Genomic DNA, 26,628 nt, shown 5'->3' with positions numbered 1-26,628 from the left:
TTTTCAGATTATAATGTTATTTTTCCAGTCACTGCCATTACGATAATTGCACAATTATTGGAGTTAATCTTTCTATCAAATATAGTGAGAGTCGCATTTTAATTGCATCAATTGTTTCTGAGTACGAACCCTACAATATATAAATCAATTTAATGTTCAGCTGAACGATCCTATAATGGAACCAATGACTTCACATTCAATGCCTCATTGTAAATATTTGATGATTGCTCATTTGAATGATCACGGTAACCTCAGCCTGAAGCGTTCAGAAAACTGTAATTACTTTTCATTAGAATAATTCCTGGTCATTTCTCCACATTGTTCAGTGAAATAATCAACTAAGATTTCTCAGTATTCTTAAATTAACTGATAGAATTTTGACAATCCAATTGCTGCTATTATCTGATCATTGTTCAATATAGTTCAGGGTATATCTGTGGAATTATGGCTCATGCATGAAATAATGTAAAGATTTGCAGTGTGTGTTGTAAATATCAATTTTTATTTTAACCCTAGCAAAAGTTGAATTGATTTAATTATGTTTCGCTTACACGTTAACATTTACTGTATTTATAAACACGATACAAGTTAATCATTTTTCATGGAACAAAATAATTTAAAATTCTTGTGACGTTTTGAAGTACAACAAAAGGAGCTAACATCTCTATTGTTCCATGAAATAGTCACAGTACATTTTGAACTTTGGGAATTTGAACATTTTGGGAAAGAAGGGAAGTTGTCTTCAGATGAATAGTCGTATTGTGTGACTAATTCATTTATTTTCCTATTCATTTATGTTGCAAAAGCATTTTAATTTTCTTGTCATTCTGTGAAAAATTGCTTTGAACATATGGAACTATTTTATTGATTTTTGTTCATCAGTGTACAATGATCAAATGATTAGGCTTTTTTCCCTATCATGGATCTTCATGAGATTCATATTTAATTGAAGTCATTATTGCTTTTTAACAACTTTACTGTAAATTACTAATTCATTTTGTCAGTTCATTACACACAGAAAATATGTAATTAATTCCCATACAAATTATTACAATAAACATCTGATTCGTTTTCATTTGTGTTGCCACAGTAAGCATGTGACTATGGTCCTACCCTTCCGGGGGTGGGGACATTATGAAGGATCCGTGTGGAGCTCTGACAGTGTCTCTACGACAAGATCAGGAGGAATGATTTCAATTCCCACCTTCAGCAGAGATGTGTAAGAGCAGCTCCAAATATTCATGAGAAAATACCTGGCATAGATTGAACTGTATTTAAAACCACATGAAATATACTTCAATCTGCTGTGCATTTCAATCATCACCATATCTACTACTTATTTTCTTCAGGTCACTAATAAAACGTATCATATCTGCTAATTCAACATTCCTTGAAAAAGTAATTGAAAATGTTGCATTCTTAAAGTTGGAAGAGTCTAAGAAATGATACTCACTGATTTTTTTTCCTCTGTTTGAAAGAACCTAGTTCAGACATTTCAAGCACATAAATCCTTATTCTCCAGTATTATAAAAATGAAAAAATAAACAGTCAAAATTCCTCTTCAGCAAAATAACCAAATGCAACTTCATATTATTCATTGGTCAGTTGATCACCTACAATTGTAACTAAATATTGCAATTCATCTAAATATTGTTATGTGCTTTGAACAAATTAAATTTCTTATCACTATTCATTCTTGAATTGTCAGGAATTTGTTTTTAATTTCCATCCACCAATTCATAATTCATAAGATTGATATGCTTTCAAAATATCGACGTGTTCATTTGAGCATTTAATTTGTCTCTCTCTCTCACTTATCTCACTTCATGCACGATAGCTTCAATGCATTTTGCGAAGTAACTCTACGAAACTTAAAAATTTTGTTGACTTTACTTCTTTTGTGTGCAAGAAAACAATGCAGGTACACCCATCTGTACTTTAGCTCAAATGACACTAAATTTTAAGTTATTGAAAAGACTACACTGGGGAAAAAAGAACAATTCTTCATCTCAAATATCACATTAAATGACACTTTTTCAAATCAATACAAAATGATTTGTATTTTAATTTCATTATAAGAAAAAAAACCTGCTTTGGAAATGTTCGAATCTGTTTCTTTTACTTCCAGCATTAGTTGTCAATGAACAATAATCACGTAATTATCAGTCATTTTGTGCAAAATAAATTTCTGTACCAAATGTCATTTATTTGACCTTTTGTTCACAATAGGACTCACTTTCCCGGTCTAATTATTTTCTTCCTTATTCTGACATAGATGTCTTAACATTTATCACGATAAAAATATAAAAAAAACAAACATGACTCAACAAAAAAACCCAATGTTGAACTGTGTCAATTGTTGCTGAGTATTTTTTAGAATTATTAAAGCGACTTTTTATATATTAATTTTCTGTTTATCAATCTTAATTATGACGCAATCGATGTCAGAGCAAAGTGCTTTCAAAATATTAAGTTAATTTATCTATCAATATTCTAGAAACAATTAACAATTACAATAATTACACAGCACTTTGTGCTTGTTACGAAGTCTAAGTTAATGTGTTATTAATATTTTCCATATTTCTTGTTGTAAATGCTACAATATAAAAACCTGTTTGGTCGGGCCAATACACCCAGAAAAGACCAATAACTGCCCTTGCGACATCCTTTGTAAATATCTGACTTTGGCTCATTTGAAAGATCACAGTCATCACAGTCATTGATATTCAGAGAACACCAGTTACTTTACACTGCAATATTTCTCTTCATTTCTGCACATTACTCAGTGGAATAGTAAGATGAGATACCTCATTATTCTTAAATTCATTAATAGTAGTTTTAAAATCAATTTGTTGCTAATATCAAATAATTGTTCAATTTGGCAAAGGATGTAAGTGTGGAATTATGGTTCCATGTAATAACTATTGCAAGAACTTAGCAATGTAGAATCTCTCAATCATTGTGAATATTGCTTTTCATTTTAAACTTGGAAACACTTCTGAAATGATTTGATTGTAATTCACTTCAATGTTAACATTTATTGTGCTTCTAATCACAATAATAGTTGAATATTTTTCTTGTGCACAATTATTTAAATTCCGATGAATTTTTTTGAAGTACACAAAAAAAGGATTGACATCTTTCTTGTTTCATTAAACAATCACAGGAAATGGTGACTTCTTAGAAATCAGACATTTTCAGAAACCATGAAAGTTGTCTTCAGCTGAATAATAACATTGACTGACCAAGTCATCATTTTGTTCCAATTTACGTGTAGAACAAAAAAAAAATTACGTTGCATTTTATAAAATGAGAAACTATTATGAACATGTAGAATGATTGTGTTCATTTTTATTTATCAATTTACAGTAATCACACAAATCTGTCAAGTTGTCATTCCACAAATTATCATAAAAATCATATTTAATTAAGACATCTGTTAACTCCCATCATCATTGTAAATTACTATTTAATTTTAAGTACATTACACACAGGATCCATCCATTTAATTCCAATCCTATTATCACAATGAACATCTGATTATTTTTCACTTGAGTAACCACAGTGAGCATGTGATTATAGACTTGCCCAGCCTGGTTGGGAACATTATGAAGGAATGTTGTGCAGCTCTGATAGTATCTCGGTTACCAGACCAGGAGGCACAGTTTCAATTCCCATCTTGCACAGAGATGTGCCAGAGCAGCTCTGAATGTTGATTAGAAAATATCTAAGAATCAAATGAATTGCCTTTCAATTCAATATTAGATATGCTTCCATCTGTTGTTCATTCCAAAAATCACAGTATTTGCAATTTATTTTCTTCAGGTCACTAATAGCAGAATGTATCTAATTCCACTCCATCAATACTCGTTGAAAAATATTCGAGAATATTGCAGTCATACAGATGAAATATACAAAGTAATGATATTAATTTATTTTCTTTTGTTCTGAAGAGCTGAGTTCAAACAGTACATAGAACTTGATGCTCCAGTGCTATAAAAATGAGGAGAAAAAGTACATTTCTTGTTCAGTCAAATAAACAAATGCCAATTCTTTTTATTTATCATTTTTAAATTATTGATGTTTATGAATTGTGTGAAATTTGTTTTTCATTTTACACTCACCTATTTATATTGAATGTGAGATTAAACTGCTGTGAAAATATCCAAGTGCATTCATTTGAAATTTGACTTTGCATATTTATAACTGTGGGATATGTATAAAGCAGTGTTACTTCTGCAATCATAATTGTGTATTCAAGGGAAATGAACTCACACCAATGTATAATTGTTTCAGCCAAGAGCTGAGTTAACAAGAATGAAAACTATGTGAACGAAATATATTATTGCTTTTGAATTAGCTAAAATGTGCATATAAGAATGAAATGTGTCTGCAAATAATGGTAGATGTTATAGACCAATAGTTAAGGTGCTATGAGGGGAGGGGGGTGTAGGTTAAGCTAGATATGGCTGTACAAACAGTTACAAGCATCTGTTTCCCGCTTCAGCAGGAACAAAAAAAACACCATCAAAAGGTCATAAGGCTCGGTGTAAATAAAGAATAAAAAGAAATTATGCTGTGGTTAGCACGGAAATAGATGGCAGTGAAGAAGGATAAATAACAATAAGACCACAGAGGGAGGTGGTCAAATGGCCTTATGAGGCCAGAGGTAAACATTTTGTCAGGGATGAGGCTGGATGAGTTCAGAGATAAACCGCCGGTTTAGATTAGAAATAGTTGTAAACAGTGAAGGAGCAATGGGAGGAGGGAAGAGAAACGAATTACATAAATATTGTGTACTCGTTAAATTCAGTGTGTGTGTGTGCCTTGTGGACAGTGGACACCACACCCCTCTTGCAACAGCGTAATAAACGATACTACTGATTCAGGTCTTGTTCCGGACTGAAGTTATTGAAGTGACTGAACTTTGTTTCTCACAATCACTTATCTCATTTATTGCATGATGTCTGAAGTGTGTTTTGCTCAGCAATTATATTAACTATTTAAAAAGTCTAATCTTAAATAAGATCCTTAACACCCAATTACCAATCTATTCCTAATTCATGTAAATATCTCAATTTTCTTGATGTCAATGTCCACACAAAACAGTGCACATAAAGCGACACAAAGATATTCATCATCAGCTAATTACTGTTCAGTGGAATAACCTGAGTATCTTATTGTTCCTGAGACTAATGACAACAGTAAGCATTTGTTTACTAGTCCATGCAGTAAGTGCATTTGATATCTTATATTTCAGTTCAGTCATTAATGACAATTTATGTTGTTTAAACCAATAATTCTAATTTATCATGGATATTGACTGTAATACAATAACACTGGAAACATTTAAAAAAAATATTCTAACAATCTTTAAGCTCCTCTTCTGTTGTGTGTGTGCAAAAGATAATTCAAATTATAACCATTTTTGTTGCAAATTCAACAAACGCTACATTTTGAATTTATGAACTTCTTCCAGTTTTGCAAAAAGGTTAGTGTTCACTGTATGTCATATTAAAAGACTGCTTTTTCCAAACATGCATGCTACAAAATGATTATTGCTTTCATTGCATTGTAAGAAATGAAGTGTTGAATTTTTTGTTGTTTCAATTCCAACATTATTCATCGTTGTAGAATAATGACACAATTATTACAATCGCTTCATATACCACCCAGCAGTGACTTCATTGTTTATTTATTTTCATGATCTATTAATTCTCTTCCTAATTCTGACACTTTGATTATAATATTAATCAACGTACATCTCTACAAGGAATCCAGTGGAAAGAAATTCGCAATTTGTATATTGCATATATTTTTGAGTTCAGAAAAGAATTTTGTTCAATAATCACTGAATGTCTCATTTTTCTTTAATACATAAACCTAGCTACTATGTTTTATTCCTTAGTTCACTGATCTTAATAAATATTCAATCGACATCACAGTAAAGTGCTTTTGAAATATTGAATCATGTTAATTCTTCATATGTATTGCAGTGTACAATCTCTCAATCATTGTAACAATCAATATTTATTTTACCTGTTGAAACATAGTTGTATTAATGTAAATATATTTCACTTCAATGCTAACACTTAAGACTTAAGCATTTTTCATGCAACAAAATCCAATGAAAAAGCATCAGCATCTCTTTATTGTTTCATTAAACAATGACAATAAATTTAGAATTTTTGAAAATTAAACATTTTTAGAAAGAAGGAATGTTGTCTTCAGTTGAATGTTCGCATTGAATGACTTCTTCACAGTATCTGCTGTTTATTCTCTTTTTCGGATTCCCAAGAAAATAAATTAAATAGTTCTGCTGGTTCTAAATTCCTGAAAAATATTTGAGAATGTTGCGGTCTTAAAGGTAAAAAGCTAAGTGATCGTAAGTGATTAGTTTTTTTGTTCGAAAAGAGCTTGATTCAAACATTTCGGACATTCACATTGTTATTCTGCTGTGTTACAAGGGTGGAAAACAAGTCGCTTTCTTCATCTGTAAAGTAAACATATGCCACTTCCAATTATTCATTAGTCAGCTAATTACCTACATTTGTTATTTAAAAATGCAATTCATCTAAATATTGGAATGACCTTTGATCAAATTAAATTTCTAATTATTTTTCATTCGTGAATTGTTGGAGTTTTTTTTGTTTTCCATTCATCTATTCGTATTGAATGTAAATTTTACGTGCTTTGACAATAGCGGAGGGTGTTTATTTGAAATTTGTCTTTGCATACCTCTCACTGATTTTACTTATTGCATGTAGTTGCACAGTGGCTCAGTCATTAACAATGCTGCCTCACAGTGCCAGGGATCTCGGTTTGATCCCATCCTCGGTGACTGTCTTTGTGTACTTTACCCATTCTCCCCAAGCCTATGTGACTTTGCTGTGGTTTCCTCCAACAATCCAAAGACGTGCAGGTTAGGTGAGCTGGCCATGCTAAATTGCACATTGTGTTCAGGGATGTGTATGTTAGTCAGCAGTAAATGTCGAGGAATATGGTTGGGAAAGTGTTTGGATGGGTTATTCTTTGTAGGGTCATTTTTTTCAACGAAATGACCTGTTACCACACTGTGCTAACATGGATTCTACAATAGTTTAATTGCGTTTCTCTAAGCAATTCTAACTTTTTAAAAGTTGACTTTAGTTAATACCTTTAACACTTGATTATCAGTGTTCCTAAATCTTGTAAAATATCTCAATATTTTTTAAATCATTGCTCACACAAAACACTAAACACGAGGCCACACAAAGGTCTTCATGACCATCTAATTACTGTTCAGTGGAATAATCAGAATAACTATCTGATTGTTCCTGAGATCAATCCCCACTGCCACAGTAAGGATCTGGTTATCATTCCGTCCAATAAATGCAGAAGTTGTCCTCTGGTATTTCAGTTCAGTAATTACACACGATACTGGTTGTTCAAAGCAGTGGTTATTCTTTATTATGAATGGCAAAGGATTCTAACGGAAGAGGTGTTCATATGTCCTAATGTGTTGCATGATCACAAACAATTTTCAGTCCAAATATTGCACAAAAAAGTGTAAATTTGGTTTTGTTCAACTGCCAAGGCTAACAATTTCAGTTCATGTCCATTACAAATATTTGGAGAAAGTGAGGAAAGCAGATGCTGAAGATCAGAGTCAAGAATGTGGTGCTGGAATAGCACAGAATGTCAGGCAGCATCTGAGGAGCAGGAGAAACCATGTTTCAGGAATAAGCCTTCATCGGGAATGTCCGGCTCCATGGATGCTGCCTGGTCTGCTGTGCTTTTCCACCACCACACTTTCGACATGAAAAATATTTGCTTATTTGGAGAAAATACTCTCTGTTTCCTCTGTAATTTAAATTTACTGTGCTTTCTATTCACTCAAGTTCTCGTTTTAATAGCTCCTCGTTTTCTTCTTAATCTGATACAAATCTCAAAACTCTGGGCACAATAAAAGCGATATGAATTATAAATTAGCATCTGGACAAGAGAACCAATGAACAGCTACATAGACTTCTTGAACAACAAAGATATTAGAATGAAAAAGCAATGCCTTCCAAAAATATCTCTGTACGTCTGTATCCTTTTTCAATTCAATAATCCTGCAATTAGCTTATAATTGTCAGTTGATCTCTCTTAATGACTATCTAATCAATGTCATTGTAAACCACTGATAAAATTGAAACATTTTACTATTAAAATGCAAAGATTCATTCTCAATTCGTTATTACAACAATAAGTGAACCATATTTTATCTGTCTGCTAAGGTCAAGTGACCTGTGGCCCATAATTGAACATTCTAAATATTCCTACAGCTGGGGAAATCAGAGCTAAAAAGGTCAAACTAAAGGAAACAGTAGACAAAATGATCAGCTCCAGAAAACAGTGGAAATCCCGGTCAAAGAGCTCACAAAGGTTCGGTAGATCCTGTTACAACCAGACCAAGAGCTGTGTTTTGGAGTGGTTGAAGCAGACTTCCTGGCACCTTGACTTCCAGCCAGTGCCTGAGCATCAGACACCTCACTTGAGAATGACGACAAGTGAAGGGTGTTTGCACGAAACCCATTGAATGCTTAGAATCCAGAATTTTGGTAAAATGTTGTGAAACATTTCCCAGATCATGGAAATCTGCTCAACATTATTGAAATCAAAGTACTTGTAATGGTCTTCAAGATCACCTAATTACTGTTTGGTGAAAAACACTTTGTACGTACCTTATTGTTCTCAGGATGAATAATCATAGCAAACATCACAGTCTCACCAGATCCAAACATATGGAGGAGACACCTTATTATAATTTACACACTACATCTTTCCCAGACCCATGATGACACGTTTTGACTGAGAATACTACGTGTAACATGTATCAAGATGAAGCAAGTCCTGAATATAGGAATTTTTTTCTGATAGATTTCCAATCCAAAAAGTATGATAATAATGATATTGTGGTTCATTACATTGTCAACAGATCCCCATTAAGCATATTTATCCGTTTATTCAGAGACAATATTGAAACAAATACATTGATAAATGCTCTTGACTGTATGCTTCTGTGAAAATAAATCTTCCTTATTGACTTATTTTCATTATAATTGACTCAAATGTCTAAATATTGATGATATGAAAAATTGCATGAATTAAATACAATGCAGAATTTGTTCTTGTTATATATTATATTTCTCCAGAAGAAAAGTAGAGAAACCAAGTATAGAAATCTTGAAGATCTGAGAATTTTGAATGATAAACCATTTCTGATCAATGTTCACTGAATGTCTAATGTCTTTTCATGTCATCATGCCAGAATTTGCATTCTCAGCTGACAGATTAAGAAATATCTAGTCAACATCAGAGCAAATCCATTTGGAAATATTGAATCATTTACTTTGCCAAAGTTCTAAAATTAATTATCAATTCATTGTCATTCCAAAAATCACACAGTAATTCAGTTTAGGTTTTGTAACAAACATCGTTTGTTAATTGAATCCATTATTTCTTAGTGTCAATATTAAAAGAAGAATAATAGTTCTCTTATTCCAGGATAACACAAACACAAACTAATTAATGATTCCCTATCCAACACTCACAGATAATATCTGTTCCCTTCTCATTTGAACGTTCACAGAAATCATTGGATTAATATTCGTCCTTACATATTAAGAGACGTCTGATTATTTTACACTTGAATAAATGCTGTTCATTTTTACACATGACGGGCAGCTATATGAGATTTCTAATCATTTTTAACTTTGCTATGAAATGCTTTTAAGATTAATTATTGCTTATATCAAATATTTAAGAATTGATCAAATCCAGTATAATGAGCTTTAAGTGTGAAATTCAGGCTCAGTAACGTAAACGTATTGCATTGTACAGAAACCAATGGTAGCGAATGGTGATTTTTATTTCAATACTTTAATCTTAGTTGATTTGCTGTTCTGGGCATGGCCTGCCACCACCTGGAATAGAATGGTCCATATTGGCTCATACAAAATGCCTGACAATCAAAAACAGGCAGCCTACCTTAGAACTAAAATACAAGGTGTCGGGGGTGGTAAACTAGATTAACATTCTGCTCCAGCCTTAAATTAAAAGAAAGCACACTACCAATGGACCTACTCCAACGCCAGGACTACAGCATTCCAGACATTTCTTGATAACAGCATGCCGACATACAGACAAATGACCGATCCTGATCTTCATAAATGAAAGGATAATTGTCCCAGTAAATGAATAAACAGCAGCTGCAGGGTGCAGCCCAGTTAACTCACTAAGCAGCTATCATGACAACAGAAGAGTTCATTTGTCAGAAATAGTTATTATTTTACAGTTACTCAGAATATTAAACAAAGGTTCTAATTCCAGATTATTGAGTATAATAGGGGAAATTTGCAACATAAGTTTGATATATGTAACCAATGCTTCCTAAAAGCATTATAGAAAAGCATTTAGACAGAGATTTGAAGTTAGCTAGTTTTAGGAATTAACTTCACGGTATGATGTTGACTGCTCATTAATTATAAAGTCCTGACAGAAAGAGTAGCTGTATAATTTTACACAACATAACAAACTTTATAACACAAGTCATATTACTAATCTCATAGCAAGTAAGCTAAAATTAACTGTCTTTTCTATTTCTTTGTACATATATAATTAAGACAGTGAGCGATATGAGGAGTAATTGGCTTTGATAAAATAAAATATAATGAATAGCAGAACTCAAAATGTCCCAGCTGATAAGGTATCCCGAGAGGCCCGAGGAAGTTCAGGAATAACTTTGGAATCTAAGTCAATAAGATGCATGGAAAGATCCCAATAGGAATCTGGGGATGTCCATTAGAATGCCCATCTGCGATTATGTGTTTCAATTGGGTGGCTGGATGAGGAGGGAAGGGCTGTAATCACATTGCATGTGGCCATTGTGATGCAGAAAGTCCATAAAAATGCTGCTTTTTACTGTACATGTTACAGTGTGTTATGGATCTCCCTTCTGATATTGGCCTCGGGGGACGATCCCTTCATTAATTGATTGCTGCATGAGTAAACATCTTCCACATGCCTGAGTTCAGATTGCCTCCTGAGTCCTCATTCCCTGCCAGTGAAAACAATTCTACAGCTATGATGAGATTTCAATTCAACACATACATTTATTGTGTGTGAAATGATTACATTCAGAGCGATATAATTTTCATGATAAAATTGATTTACATTTACTTTTTTTGGTGTACAAGAAAACATTTCGATTATATCCATTTGTTCTTTCGTTCAACCAACACTAAGTTTTAAATTATTGTAAAGACTACAATGGGGGAAACGGGAACGAGTCTTCAGCTCAAATGTCATATGAAATGACTGTTTTCTTTTTTCAAACAAATTGCCCTACAAAATTATTTTTATTTTCATTTCATTATAAGAAAAAAATGGCTTGAAAATGTTGACAATTCTCCTTTTCCTCCCATATTGGATGTCAGTGAACAATAATCACACAATTATGAGAATTCCTTTCCGTATCAAATGTCAGTGACCCTGTGTTTTGTTCACAATAATAGTCACTTTCATGGCCTAATTATTTTCCTCCTAATTCTGAAATAAAAATCAGAACATTTATTGTGGTAAAAATTACATCAACAAAATTGACATGACTCTTCAAAAAAACAATTGGAAGCATATAAATCTTGCATTGCCTGCATTTTTAAACAAAATCATTTTTTTCAATTGCGGCTGAATGATTTTTTCACATCATAGAGCTAAGTTTTATGCTTTAATTTTCAGTTTCTTAATCTTAATGAATATCCAATCAACATCAGAGCAAAGTGTTTTCAAAATATTAAGTCAATTTATCTGTCAGGATTCTAAAAGCAATTATCAATTACAATAATTGCACAGCAATTTAACATAGACTTGGTAAAAATGCAGTTTTTTAAAAAAAAAATGCCATTCATTATTTCATATTGTCAATGCTACTATATTAATACCTATTTGTTCAGGCCCATGCACATACCAAACGACCAATAATATCCCTTGCAATATTCTTTGTAAATGTCTGATTTTTGCTCAGGTGAAATATAACAATTATCTCAGCCTTTGAAATTCAGAGAGCTCCAATTACTTTTCCCTGCAATGTTACTCTTCATTTCTACATATTACTCAGTCTAATATCAAGCTGAGATATCTCATTATTCTCAAATTCACGAATATATATTTTTTAAATCCCTTTGTTGCTAATATATCTTATATCTAATAATTGTGCAATCCAGTAAGGGCTACAAATGTGGAATTATGCTTCTGTACAATAAATACTGAAAGGACATTGCAATGTATAATCTCTCAATCATTGTGAATATTGCATTTATTTTAAACTTTGAAACATCTTTGAATTGATTTGATTATAAGTTATTTCGATGCTGACAAATACTGTATATCCAATCACAATATCAGTAGATTATTTGGAGGTATCATCGTCCATTCCAATAATCACAGTATCTGCTATATACTTTCTTCTGGTCACTCATAGCAAAGTGTATCTAATTCCACTCAATCAATATTCCTCAGAAAATATTTGAGAATGTTACAGTCATAAAGCTGAAATATACAAAGTCATGGGAGTCATTCATTTTCTATTGTTCTGTAGATCTTAGTTAAAACAGCACAGAATTTTATGCTCCAATGCTATAAATTTCTCAGTAAAATAAACAAATGCCACTTGCTATTATTTATCAATTTTTAATTATTGGTCAGTTTATGAATTGTGTGAGATTTGTTTTTAGCTTTCCAGTTATCTATTTATATTGAATGTGATATTGAAATGGTGTGAAAATATCAGGGTGTGTTCATTTGAAAGTTCAATTTGCATATCTCTCACTTATCCCGTTGATTGCATGGTGGTTTAAGAACATTTCAGTCAGCAATCCTCGAAAAAAATCAAAAACTGTCTGATTTTAAATCAGATCATTCACACCCAATTATCAATCTGTTCCTCATTCATGCAAATATCTCAATTGTATTGAACTTAATGTTCACACTAAACAATACACATAAAGCAACAGAAAGACTTCCATCACCATCTGATTATTGTTCAGTCGAATAACCTGAGGAAGTAATTTATTGCTCCTAAAACCAATGATAACAGTAAACATTTGTTTACTATTCCATGCAACAAGTGTAATTGATATCTTCGATTTCAGTTCAGTTGTTAAAGATGATTTATGTTGCTTAAAACAATGCTTCTACTTTATTACTTATATTGACTGTAATACAATCATGCAAACAACAAACGTTTGTCATTCTAAAAATCTTTAAGTTTACTTATTTTAAATTTGCGTCAAGAGATATTTCAAATTATAACCATTTTTGTTGTATAATTCAGCAAACCAAAGTTTTGAATTTGGGAAAATCTCCATTTTTGCAAAATGGAAGTAGTTTTCAATTTATATAACACAGTAAATGACTTTTTTTTTTCAAAATCACGCGCTCTGCAAAATGATTATTGGTTTCATTTAATTGTAAGAAAAGAACTGTTTTGAACATGTTGATTCTTTTTGTCTTTTCTATTCCAACATTATTCATCACTGTACAATAATGAACAATTATTATAATTCCTTTATGTACCAAATGTCATTGACTGCATCATTTGTTCATTTTCATGCTCACTTTCATTATCTATGAACTTTCTTCCAAATTCTGACACAAATGTCTGAACTCTGATCATAATATTAATCATCTCAATTAAAATAACATGTCTCTTTGATAAAACCATTTGATAGAAATTCATATTTCTTGTGTTACCTTCATTTTTTAGTAAAGAAAGAAAAAATTTTTCTATAATCACTGAATGGCTCATTTTTTCTTCAATTCATTAAGGTAGTTACTACATTTTATTCCACAATTTACCAATTTTAATAAATATCCAATCAACATAACAGCAAAGTATTTTTGAAATATTGAATCATATTAATTGCTTGTATAACATTATCAAGTCATTGTCATGATAATAATTGCGCAATTATTTAAGAAAGTGTTTTGAACAAGTAAAGCGAGACTCACATTTTAATTTAACCAATTGTTTCTGAGTACCAACACTGCAATATGAAATGTTATTTTCAGGTCAAGTTTCCCACAATGGATCCAAGGACTTCCGATCCAACATTAATTATGAATGTCTAATGTTTGCTTATTTGAATGATCTCTGTAATCACAGACTTTAAATTCACAGACCTGCAATTATTTTTCATTGCAATAATTCCTGTTTGTTTGCACATATTCCTCAGTCACATAGCAAAACGAAATTTCTCATTATTTCTAAATTCATTGATCGAATTTTATAATTCATTTGTTGCTCATACCTAATAATTATTCAATCCAGTACATGCTGTGAATGTGGAATTATGGCTCTTTACATGAATAACTAATATAGTGTGCAATCTCTCATTCATTGTTTACATTAATTCTTATTTTACCCGCAGAAACATAATTGAATTCAGTTAAATATATTTCACTTTGATGCGAACATTTACTGTATTTCTAATCATCATAAGATTTAAGTATTTTTCATGACACAAAATCATGTAAAATTCCTGCGTTTTGTTCAGTCAAATGAAAAAGAATTAACATTTCTGTATTGTTTCATTAAACAATGACAATGGATTTTGAATTTTTCAAAGCTGAGCATTTTTGCAAAGAAGGGATGTTGTCTTCAGCTGAACATTCACATTGAATGACAAATTCACAGTATCTGCTGTTTATTCTCTTCGAGTTCCCAAGCAACCAAATTAATTAATTCTGCTGGTTCTAAATTCCTGGAAAGTATTTGATATTGTTGCAGTCTTAAAGATGAAGAAGTCAATGTGAATTTACTGATTTTTTTTATTGGAAACACCTTAATTCAAACATTTCAGGCACATAAATTGCTATTCTGCAGTGTTACAAAGATGAAAAGCAAATCAATTTCATCATCAGTGAAGTAAACGAATGTCACTTCCCGTTATTCATTAGTTAGCAAATTCCCAAATTTGTAATTAAACAATGAAATTCACCTGAATATTGTTGTGCCCTTTGATCAAATTAATTTTCAAATTATTGTTCATTCGTGATTTGTCAGGGATTTCTATTTTTTGTTTTCCATTCAGCTATTCATATTGAATGTAAGATTGGTACGCTTTGGCAACATCAGAGTGTTCATTTGAAATTTGACTTTGCACATCTCTCACTTATCTCACTTCTTGTATGGGGGCTGGGCATTGAGAACAGAGGATCAGTAAAGTAATTGAGAATATTTGAGTCTTAAGGATGAAGAAGTCGATGTGATTGTACTGTTTTTTTTAGCTCATTCCCAAATTTGTTGATAAACAATGCAATTCACCTGAATATTGTTGTGTCCTTTGATCATATTAATTTTCTAATTATTGTTCATTCATGATTTGTCAGGGGTTTTTATTTTGCACATCTCTCACTTGTTTCACTTCTTGGATGGGGGCTGGGCATTGAGAACAGAGGATCAGTGGTTAGCACTTGTGAGTACAGTGTTATGCACTTGGGTTTGATTCCATCCTCGGCCACATGTTTGCGTGGAGTTTGCATGTTCTGGTTTTCTCCCACAATCCAAAGATGCGCAGATTAGGTAAATTGGCCATGCTAAGCTGCACGGTCTGTTCAGGGATGTGTAGGTTAGATACATTAGACAGTGATAAATTTCCAGTAATCTGAAAGCAGAATGCTGCTGAGTGGATTATTCTTTGGAATGTCAGTGTAGACTTGTTGGGCCAAATGGCCTGTTTCCACACAGTAGGGATTCCATATAATTAGAATTGTGTTTCGCTAAACAAAACTGACAATTTTTTTAAAATGTTGCCTTTAAAACTTATCTTTAACAGGCAATTGTCAATCTTGTAAAATATCTCAATGTTACTGAAATCAATGTTCAAACAAAACACTGCACATAAAGCCACACAAATATCTTCATGACCATCTAATTACTGTTCAGTGGAATAATCACAGTAAATATCTTACTGTTCCTGAGATCAATCAACACTATCACAGTAAGGATCTGGTTATCATTCCCTCCAATAAATGCAATCATTGTCCTCTGGTATTTCAGTTCAGTAGTTATACAAAATACTGGCTATTCAAAGCATGGTTATTCTTTATTATGAATGACCAAGAATTCTAACGGCAAGAGATGTTATTCGATCTGATTTGTTGCATGTTCTCAAACAGGTTTTCACTATAAATATTGCAAAAAAAAGTGCTAATTTGGTCTTGTTCAACTGCTGATGCGAACATATTCAGTTTGTGTTCATTAAACCTATTTGGAGAAAGTGAGGAAAGCTGCAGCATTGGAAAATGGCAGGCACATCCAAAGAGCAGGTGTATCAACCTGTCGGGCATTAGGCCATCATCAGAAAAGATTCCTGATGAAGGGCTCATGCCCAAAATGTTGATTCTGCTTCTCCTCGAATGCTGCCTGACCTGCTGTGCTTTTCCGGCACCTCGCTCTTTTGACATTAGAAATGTTTGACTGAATATTCAGAGATAATACTAAAAGTTGCCTCTGTCAATTTAATTTACTGTGCTTTCTATTCACTGAAGTTTTCATGTTAATTGCTCCTCCTTTTCTTCTTAAATCTGATACAAATTTCAAAATACAGAACACATTAAAATTCACATGAATTATAAATTTGATTTCTCGACAAGAAAACCAGTGGAAGGCGATATAGAATTCTTGAACAGCCTACACATTTGAATGAAAAAGCAATTTCTTCCAAAATATGTTTGGACGCCTGCATCTTTCTTTCAATTCAATAATCCTGCAAATAGTTTATAACTGTCAGTTGATCTCTCTGAATGAGTACCTAATCAATGTCAATGTAAATAACTGAAACATTAACAACAGATTGATAACTGGGTGTTAAAGACCTAATTTGAAGTGAACAAATGTTTGGAATTTACTTGAATTCCACCAGGAAACATTCTTGAATCATAATACAAGAAATGAGATATGTGAGAGATGTGCAAACCTTATTTTTAAACGAATAAACTCCAATATTTTCAAAGCATTTCAACCTTACGGTCAAAATGAACAGGTGAATGGAAAAGTAAAAACAAGTTTCTGACAATTCATAAACTGAACAACAATTACAAATTCACTTTGATCAAAGGACAGAGTAATATTTAGCTGAATCACAACATTTAGTTACAAAGTAGGCAAACAGCTGACTGACAAGTAATAGGTGATAGCATTTGTTAGTTTACTGAAGAAGCTATCAACTTTATTTCCAATTTATAGCACGAGATAATAATGTTTAATGTGTTTCAATTGTTTCGACTTGCCCCTTTGCAACAAAAAAAGATCAATCTAATTACTTAGACATCGCAATCTTGAATTCTGCAACATTTTCAAATATTCTACAGGAACTTATAAGCGACAGAAATAGATACAGGTATCCCCACTATCCGAAAGTAGAGCGTTATTATGAAACCTTTCATAAACTGAAAAGGCGTAAATCGAAGAAGCATTAATTTATATGGGAAACATCTCCCCCTTTTTTTATAAAAGTGAAAATCCTCTTCATATTTCTTTCAGTTAGAGAAAACAGGGACTTTTGTAAATAAGTCTTTTGTAAAAGCAAAGTGGCTAAAGCAATTTTTCCAACACATATTTCTTTGTAACCTGACTCAAATAAGTATCAGATTTTGTGATTATTGATATAATAGATAAAAGCAGATCTAATGTTGGATTAAAAAGTAATTCAGTCTGTGCTTAGGTACTCTCTAATCAACATTCAGAGCAGCTCTTGGTATATTTCTGTTGAAGGTGTGATTTGAAACATTCCCTCGGGTCTAGTAATAGAGGGACTACCACAGATCCACAAGCTCCTTTCATAATGTTCCCACTCAGGACGGGCAGGACTGCAATATTGTGTTTCATGTGGTTTCTCAAATGAAAACTAATCAGCTGTTTATTGTTGTAATTTGAATGGGAATTAATTAGGTAGTTTCTGTGTGTAATGGACTGGAACTTAAGCAATATTTTACAATAACAATAAAATAAATGAATGTTACTCTTAAATAAACAGGAATCTCATGACAATTCTTTGAAAGACAAATTGACAAAACTGCGTGATCATTGTACTTTGATTTAAAAATGCATCAGTCATTCAATGTGAATATTCAGCTGAAGATAATTTCCCTTCCTTTCAACAATGTACAACTTCCACTATTTCAAAATGAACAGTCATTGAAAAAGGAAGGAACAAGCAGATGATAATTCTATTTTCTGCACATAAACGTGCGATGAATTTTATGTAGGTTTTATATATGTAAAAATGAAACTCTTATTGTGGTTCAAAATACAATAAACGTTAGCTTGAAGTGAAACATAATCAAATCAATTCAACTGTGTTTTCTCAGTTAAAATACAGTTCAATATTCAAAGTAATCGAGTGATTGTACACTGCATTATCTTTACATTAATTCAGTGCTAAGGCGTAATTCCACATTTATACCCCTTATAGTGAAGCAAGCTTGTGCCAGGAGTCAGAGGTGGTAGGGGAGGTTCTTAATGAGTACTTTGCTTCAGTATTCACGAGTGAGTGGGACGTTGTTCTTTGTGAGGACAGCATGAAACCGGCTGATATGGTGGAACAGGTCGATGTTAACTCTGAGAATGTGCTGAAAATATTGAAAAGTCATGGGGTTAGATAAGTCCCCTCGGCCAGAAAGGATATAATATAAGTTGTTACAGGAAGGGAGGCAAGGGATTACTGTGTTTTGGCGATGATCTTTGCAACCTCACTGTCCACTGGAGTCATACCAGATGATTGGAGGGTGGCAAATTATTCTTATTCAAGAAAGGCAATTGAGATAATCCTGGGAATCATTGATGAGTCAGTCTTATAACAGTTGTGGGCAAATTATTGGACAGCATTCTGAGAGACAGGATTTATGATTATTTGGAAAAGTAGACATTGATTAGAGATGGTCAGCATGGCTTTGTGAGTGGCAGGTTATGCCTCACAAGCCTTATTGAATTATTTGAGGATGTGACAAGCACACTGGTGAGGACAGAGTAGTGGATGTGGTGTATATGGATTTTAGCAAGGTGTTTGATAAGGTTCCCCATGGTAGGCTCATTTAGAAAGTAATAAGGTATGGGATACAGGAAAACCTGCCTGGTTAGATAATAAATTTGCTGGCCCATAGAAGACAGGGTGAGATTACATAGATAGATTTCAGCTTGGAGCACGGTGACCAATGGTGTTCTGAAGGGATTAGTTCTGGGACTTCTGCTCTTTTGTGATTTTTACAAATGACTTGGATGATGAAGTGGAAGGGTGAGTTAGGAGGTTTGCCAATGACACGAGGGTTGGTGGAGTCGTGGATAGTGTGGAGGACTTTTGTAGGTTGCTAGAGGACATTGACAGGATGCAGAGCTGGGCTGAGAAGTGGCAGATGGAGTTCAACCTGGGAAAATATGAAGTTATTCATTTTTGAAATTCAAATTTGAATGCATATTTTGAGATTAAATGCAGGATTCTTGAGAATGTGGAAGAACAGTGGGATGGTGGGGTTCACGTCCATAGATCCCTCATAACTGACATCCGGTGGCACAGTGGTTAGCACTGCTGCCTCACAGCACAAGAGACCCGGGTTCATTTCCCGCCTCAGGCGACGGACTGTGTGGAGTTTGCACGTTCTCCCCGTGTCTGCGTGGGTTTCCTCCGGGTGCTCCGGTTTCCTCCCACAGTCCAAATATGTGCACGTCAGGTGAATTGGCCATGCTAAATTGCCCATAGTGTTAGGTAAGGGGTAAATGTTGGGGTATGGGTGGGTTGTGCTTTGGCGGGTCGGTGTGGACTTGTTGGGCCGAAGGGCCTGTTTCCACACTGTAAGTAATCTAAAAAAAAGGTGATAGGGTTATTAAGACGGTGCATGGTGTGTTGGCTTTCATTAGCAGGGAGATTGAGTTTAAGAGCCATGAGGTTATGTTGTACCTCTATGGATCCCTGGTGAGACTACACTTGGAATATTGTGTTTGGTTCTGATCACCTCATTACACATTGGATGCGGATGCTTTAGTGAAGGTGTAGATGAGATTTATCAAGATGTTGCCTGGACTGGAAGGCATGTCTTATGAAGAAAGGTTGAGGGAGCTGGGGCTTTGATCATTGCAGTGAAAGAGGATGAGAGTTTACTTGACAGCTTTGTGTAGAGATGATGAGAGGCATAGACAGAGTGGATAATGAAAGACTTTTCCCCACAAATGGCATAATTTTAAGGTGAATGGGGGAAGTTGTGGGGAGATGTCAGAGATAGTTTCTTTATAGATAGTGGTGGGTGTGTGGAATGCACTGCCAGTGGTGGTAGTAGATTCAGATCCATCAGGGACATCTAAGCGTCTCTTGGATAGGCACATGAATGATAGTAAATGAAGGGCATGTTGGTTAGTTTGATCTTAGAGGAGGATAAAAGGTCGGAACAACATCGTGGCCAAAGGGCCTGTACTGTGCTGTACTGTTCTATATTCTATGGACGGAAATGAACATTTATATATTAGCAACACATAGATTTTCAAAATTGTATGAGCATACTTACGAATAATGATAAATTTCATCTTGCTATTTGACTGTGCTATCTGCAAAAATGAACAGGAATTGTTGTAGGGAAAAGTAATTAGGTTTTTCTAAATTTATAAGGCTGGGATAACACAGATCATTCAAATGAGCAAAAGTCATATTTTTAACAGTGCGTGTTGCATCAGAAATAATGGATTCTTTTGTAGGTGTGTGATTGGAAGTAAAATGGATTTTTATATTACTGTTTAGGTACTAGGGAAGATTGGATTAAATTCAAATATAAACTTCACTGTGGTTGTTAGCAAGATAAACTAAACTATATAATAATTATTGTCATGCAAATTCTTTAATAACTACTGTTAGAATCCTGAAAAAAGAATATACTGACTGTTTGAAAAATGGTACAATAAATTAAATTGTGAACCTCAGTATACTTGTTACCCAGACCAATTATTATGCAATTATTGTAATGGTAATGACTTAATAACTAATGCTAAAATCTAAACAGATACATTGGTTCAATACTTTGTAAGCATGTTGCTCTGAAATTGATTGGATCTTTATTAAGATCGGTAAACTGAGGGATCAATTATAATAGCTCGTTTGATAGAATTGAAGGGAAAAAAATGTGGGTGTTTATTGAACAGGATTGTTTTTGTTTAAAAATGCAGTTGATGCAAGAATAATATATTTTCCTCCATTGGTTTTCTTGTAGAGACATGTTCTTTTAAAAAAATTGTCATGATTCAATGTTGAGACACTTGTGTCAGAGTCGGCAAAATGGAGAGTGAGGGAGAAATAAATTTTTAAAAAGGAGAAATGAAAGGAACTGGCGAGCAGAGGAGCTCCAACTGTAGTGTCTCACCCTGCTAACATCTTATTGGGTGAGCTGGAACGCAGGCTAGTCAAGCAACAAGCTGACACAGTCATACGCACAGAATCATAGCTTACAATGATTGAGACACCATCGTCACCATCCCTGTATGCCCTTTCCCACCGGCAGGACATGGATGTAACTGAAATGCTGGAACATGCAGGGTAAAGGACTAAGATCTGCAGAATGTGATCAATGTGATTTATTTGACACTCCTCCAGAATATTAAACTCCAGTCCAATTTGAAAAGTTACTAGCGTCATCAGACTTTAACTACAAATGTCAGAAAAACAATTATCAGAAGGTTACAGCACAGATCGAGCCCACTTGGCCAATCCTGAGTATGTGTTGGCTGTAAACTCCCCAGGCTTTACAGCTTTTTGTACTCACAATTGAGAGCAACAATTTCAGACTGTACTCTGCCTTCTATGCTTTTATAATCTGTTTTTAACATATTTCTCTGACAGCTGTACACCTTGTTTCCTTGTTCCTTTCCCAGCCCTAACTCCATTCCCTGTGGCCTTGCGGGATGACCATTTCTGCTGTTTCATCTCTCCTGCCTTCCCCCGTGTGACAGACTGTCTTTATGTCCTTGTCTCACTCCCACCTTGCTCACAACCTGTTACATTTCTGATGGTTCCCAGATCTCTGTAACTTTCACTGCGCCCCCTGGGTCAATGGCGTGAGTTTTGAGTTCTCTTCCTCCTGAGATAATCAGAAATCTTTCCGGTTGCAGTTTCCCCCAGATTTTATTTTGAAAAGCAGAGCACTTGTGTCAGAGTCAAATATTTGTGAGCCTTCATCCACAATTCCGAGTGTTTGGATGTAATTTGTGACCCTCCCACAGATGTGTAACGTTACTGGATTGGCTATGCTAACATGGCCGCAGTGTGCAATTTATGTGGGTTGGGCTAGCCATGGTTAATGTGGGGTTATGGGGGTAGGGTGGGTGAGCAGGTCATTGCAGACACGATGGGCTGAATAGACTCTGTCTGCACCTATGGGATTCTGTGATTCTAACTAGTTGTGATTGTTGTCCCATTTTCCTCATGCCAGGTTCATTCAACTCAGATACATATGATTCTGTGGGTGCTCACTCACTCCTTCCCTTCAGTTTTACATCAATTTCACACTGTGAGGGTGGGAATGGATTTGTAAATATAAATACTCCAACCGAAACCCCTCACAGGTCAGGAACTGTTTCTGCTTCTTTTATCACTCACAAGGAACAGGAAAATAAAGGTTCAGTCACAAAGCTTACAGGAACATAGCGGTTAGAATCACCAGAAAAGGCTGAACAGCTCAAAACGCTTTTTTCAATAAAAGAGGAGGCTCAGAGACAGCCTGGGACAAGTAGAAAATTTTGTGTCTGTGTTTTCAGAGATTTGAGGTTGCAATCATTGGATTGGAAGCATGTTTCATTGCCCCAGATCATCAAAGGTGAATTTTAATGTGCATCTTTCTGTCTGTCTGAGTTAACACTCAGATGGACAGGTCAATGTCTGAGTGTCTTACCAAATCCCTGATTGAATCTGCCTCCCCCACAAACTCAGGTGCCCCACCACTCACTGGGTCATGGAGAAACTCTGCCCTTACAATGAGAACCATATTTGCTGTCACCTCTCCTCGTGCTTCTGTCTAATCCCCACTTCCCTTCATTAAATCCCAGCTGCCCCTCATCCACCCACATGGACATGTTGAAGAGCATGACAGGAGAATGGATTGAAACTGAGAGTTCAATCGCCAGAATGAAAGAGGAAGAAGGAAATAAATGGTGATTGCGGATCCCAGGGGATACAGACTCCAGGATTGGTTGCTGTGGTTCTGTTCGCCAAGCTGGGAATTTGTCTTGCAAACGTTTCGTCCCCTGTCTAGGTGACATCCTCAGTGCTTGGGAGCCTCCTGTGAAGCGCTTCTGTGCCGTTTCCTCCGGCATTTATAGTGGCCTGTCTCTGCCGCTTCCAGCTGTCAGTTCGAGCTGTCCGCTGTAGTGGCTGGTATATTGGGTCCAGGTCGATTTGTTTGTTGATAGAGGCATAGCACTCATCCACAGACTCTAGGAATTCCCTGGCTGTTCTCTGTTTGGCTTGTCCTATAATAATAGTGTTGTCCCAGTCGAATTCATGTTGTTTGTCATCTGTGTGTGGGGCTACTAAGGATAGCTGGTCGTGTCGTTTCGTGGATAGTTGGTGTTCATGGATACGGATCATTAACTGTCTTCCTGTTTGTCCTATGTAGTGTTTTGTGCTGTCCTTGCATGGGATTTTGTACACTACATGTGTTTTGTGCAGTCCTTGCATGCAAAACCATACATAGGACAAACAGGAAGACAGCTAACAATCCGTATCCATGAACACCAACTAGCCACGAAATGACACGACCAGCTATCCTTAGTAGCCACACACACAGATGACAAACAACATGAATTCGACTGGGACAGCACTATTATTATAGGACAAGCCAAACAGAGAACAGCCAGGGAATTCCTAGAGGCATGGCACTCATCCACAGACTCTATCAACAAACACATCGACCTGGACCCAATATACCGGCCACTACAGCGGACAGCTCGAACTGACAAGCAGAAGCGGCAGAGACAGGCCACTATAAATGTCGGAGGAAACGGCACAGAAGCGATTCACAGGAGGCTCCCAAGCACTGAGGATGTCACCTAGACGGGACAAAACGTTTGCAAGACAAATTCCCAGCTTGGCGAACAGAACCACAACAACGAGCACCCGAGCTACAAATCTTCTCCCAAACTTTGAACATCCAGGATTAGTCCTTGTGGGCATTCCTGCAGTAATACAAGACAGCATTCCATGTTGAGAGTTAAACCCGGGTGACAGGAGAGGGAGCCACTGAACATGAGCAGGTTTAGTTCAAACACAGGAGGTTTGTTCAGTCAGTAACAGTGTGTTAGACATGGAGGTGAAGTGAGCAGTGAGGGGAAATGTAACAACAAGCTGCAGATGGATCACTTTCATTGGAACAGGAGGAGGCCATTCAGCCCCTCAACCCTGCTCTGCCATTCATGATGATCATAGCTGATGTGTGACCTAATGTACAACTTTCAAAACCGTCTAATTTCATCAATAAACTGCTCTGAAACACACAAGATGAGTATTGGAAAACTAAACATCTGCAAATGCTGGGAAATCAGAAATTGCTAGAAAAATTCAGTAGGCCTGGCAGCATCTGTGGAGAGTGAACCTTTCGTGTCCAGTGACCATTCTGTTGTTTCTGTAACACTGGAACAGGTTCTGGAGCGAGGGGAATGCGATTGTCAATAACAAACGAGAAAACAAGAGGACATACTCAATTAGAATTAGGAATTCATTTACCCCTCCCAGCGGGACAGTCACCGACACAGTCACACTGCGGAGAGGCCGTTCACCTGCCCACGTATGGGAAGGGATTTACACGATCTTACAATCTGCTGAGGCACCAGAGATGGCACAGTGGATTTAGACCCTTCACCTGCTCCATGTGTGAGAAAGGATTCAATCAAATCTCTCACCTGCGGAGACATCAGTGCATTCCCATCGGGGAGAGGCCATTCACCTGCTCAGTGTGTGGGAAAGGATTCACTCAGTCCTCTGTCCTGCTGAAACACCAGCGAGCTCACTCTGGGGAAAAGATCATTCACTTGTTCCCAGTGTGGGGGGAGATTCACTCAAATGCAGCACCTGTGGAATCCCCAGTGAGCCCACACAGGGGGAGGGGCCATTCAGATGGTCAGTGTGGGAGAGGGGATTCAGTGATTCATCCCTCCTGCTGAGACCCCAGTGAGTCCACACAGGGGGAGAGGACATTCAGATGGTCAGTGTGGGAGAGGGGATTCAGTGATTCATCCTGACTCCCTGAGTCCCCAGTGAGCCCACACAGGGGGGAGAGGACATTCAGATGGTCAGTGTGGGAGAGAGGATTCAGTGATTCATCCTGACTCCCTGAGACCCCAGTGAGCCCACACAGGGGGAGAGGACATTCAGATGGTCAGTGTGGGAGAGGGGATTCAGTGATTCATCCCGCCCCCCTGAGACCCCAGTGAGCCCACACACGGGGAGAGGACATTCAGATGGTCAGTGTGGGAGAGGGGATTCAGTGATTCATCTTGACCCCCTGAGACCCCAGTGAGCCCACACAGGGGGAGGGGCCATTCAGATGGTCAGTGTGGGAGAGGGGATTCAGTGATTCATCCTGACCCCCTGAGACCCCAGTGAGCCCACACAGAGGGAGAGGACATTCAGATGGTCAGTGTGGGAGAGAGGATTCAGTGATTCATCCTGACCCCCTGAGACCCCAGTGAGCCCACACAGGGGGAGAGGACATTCAGATGGTCAGTGTGGGAGAAGGGATTCAGTGATTCATCCTCCCCCTGAGACTCCAGCGGGTTCACACTGGGTAGGAGCTGTTCACCCCTCTGTGTGACAAGGGATTTGCTGCGTCTTCAACATGATTGAGAGCCCAGTGAGTGCTCACAGGAAAGTGGTCATCCCCCTGCTCCGTGTGGACTGCAGGACTCTGATTCTGATGTTACTGTTCAGAGTCAGGAGTGGACCTTGTACATGATGACACTGTTGGAGTATTGATGTTGTTGTTAATCACATTAACTGGGCTGGAGGTGACTGAACTTACATTGCCACTTTCTGAACCTCAGGATGTCTCTCTGGGCAGTAAGTCTCCACAAACAGCAATGTGACAAGGAGCAAGGATCATCTGTTTTGATTTAAATTGTGATTGTAGCACGGCTGCTTCACAGCATCAGGCACAAGGTTGGAGTCCAGCCTTGTCCAACGCCCTGCGTGAAGTTCCCACATTCTCCCCATAATAGTAATAGTGTGGGTCCCCTCCAGGTGCTCTGGTTTCCTCCCACAGTCCAAAGATGTGCAGGTTAGGTGGATCAGTCGTGCTAACTTGTCCACAGTATCCAGGAACGTGCAGACTAGGTGGATTAGCCATGGGGAATGCAGTGTTACAGTGATAGAGTGCTCTGGGAGTGATGTGCTTCGGATGATCGGTGGGGTTTGATGGGCCAAGGCTCTCCTTCCACACTGTAGGGATTTTATTCTATGATTGAGGATAAAGGCTACACAGCAGGGTGTCCTTGGAGAAGGAGCATGTGGTGTGCATCAATGCTCTTGATGACTTTAGATAGAGGTGGGCACCGTAGGGGATACAGTACTTTATCTC

At 36.2% G+C, this 26,628-nt stretch overlaps 1 protein-coding gene across 1 annotated transcript in view; it reads left to right on the top strand.

Moving 5' to 3' along the window:
* The window catches only part of LOC140458563 (uncharacterized), a 183,786-nt gene that overhangs the window by 40,101 nt on the left and 117,057 nt on the right, over positions 1-26,628 (top strand). The window lies entirely within an intron of this gene.

Source organism: Chiloscyllium punctatum, chromosome 33, assembly GCF_047496795.1.
Source record: "Chiloscyllium punctatum isolate Juve2018m chromosome 33, sChiPun1.3, whole genome shotgun sequence".
Taxonomy (NCBI): domain Eukaryota; kingdom Metazoa; phylum Chordata; class Chondrichthyes; order Orectolobiformes; family Hemiscylliidae; genus Chiloscyllium; species Chiloscyllium punctatum.
This window is presented reverse-complemented; position numbering and strand designations above follow the sequence as displayed.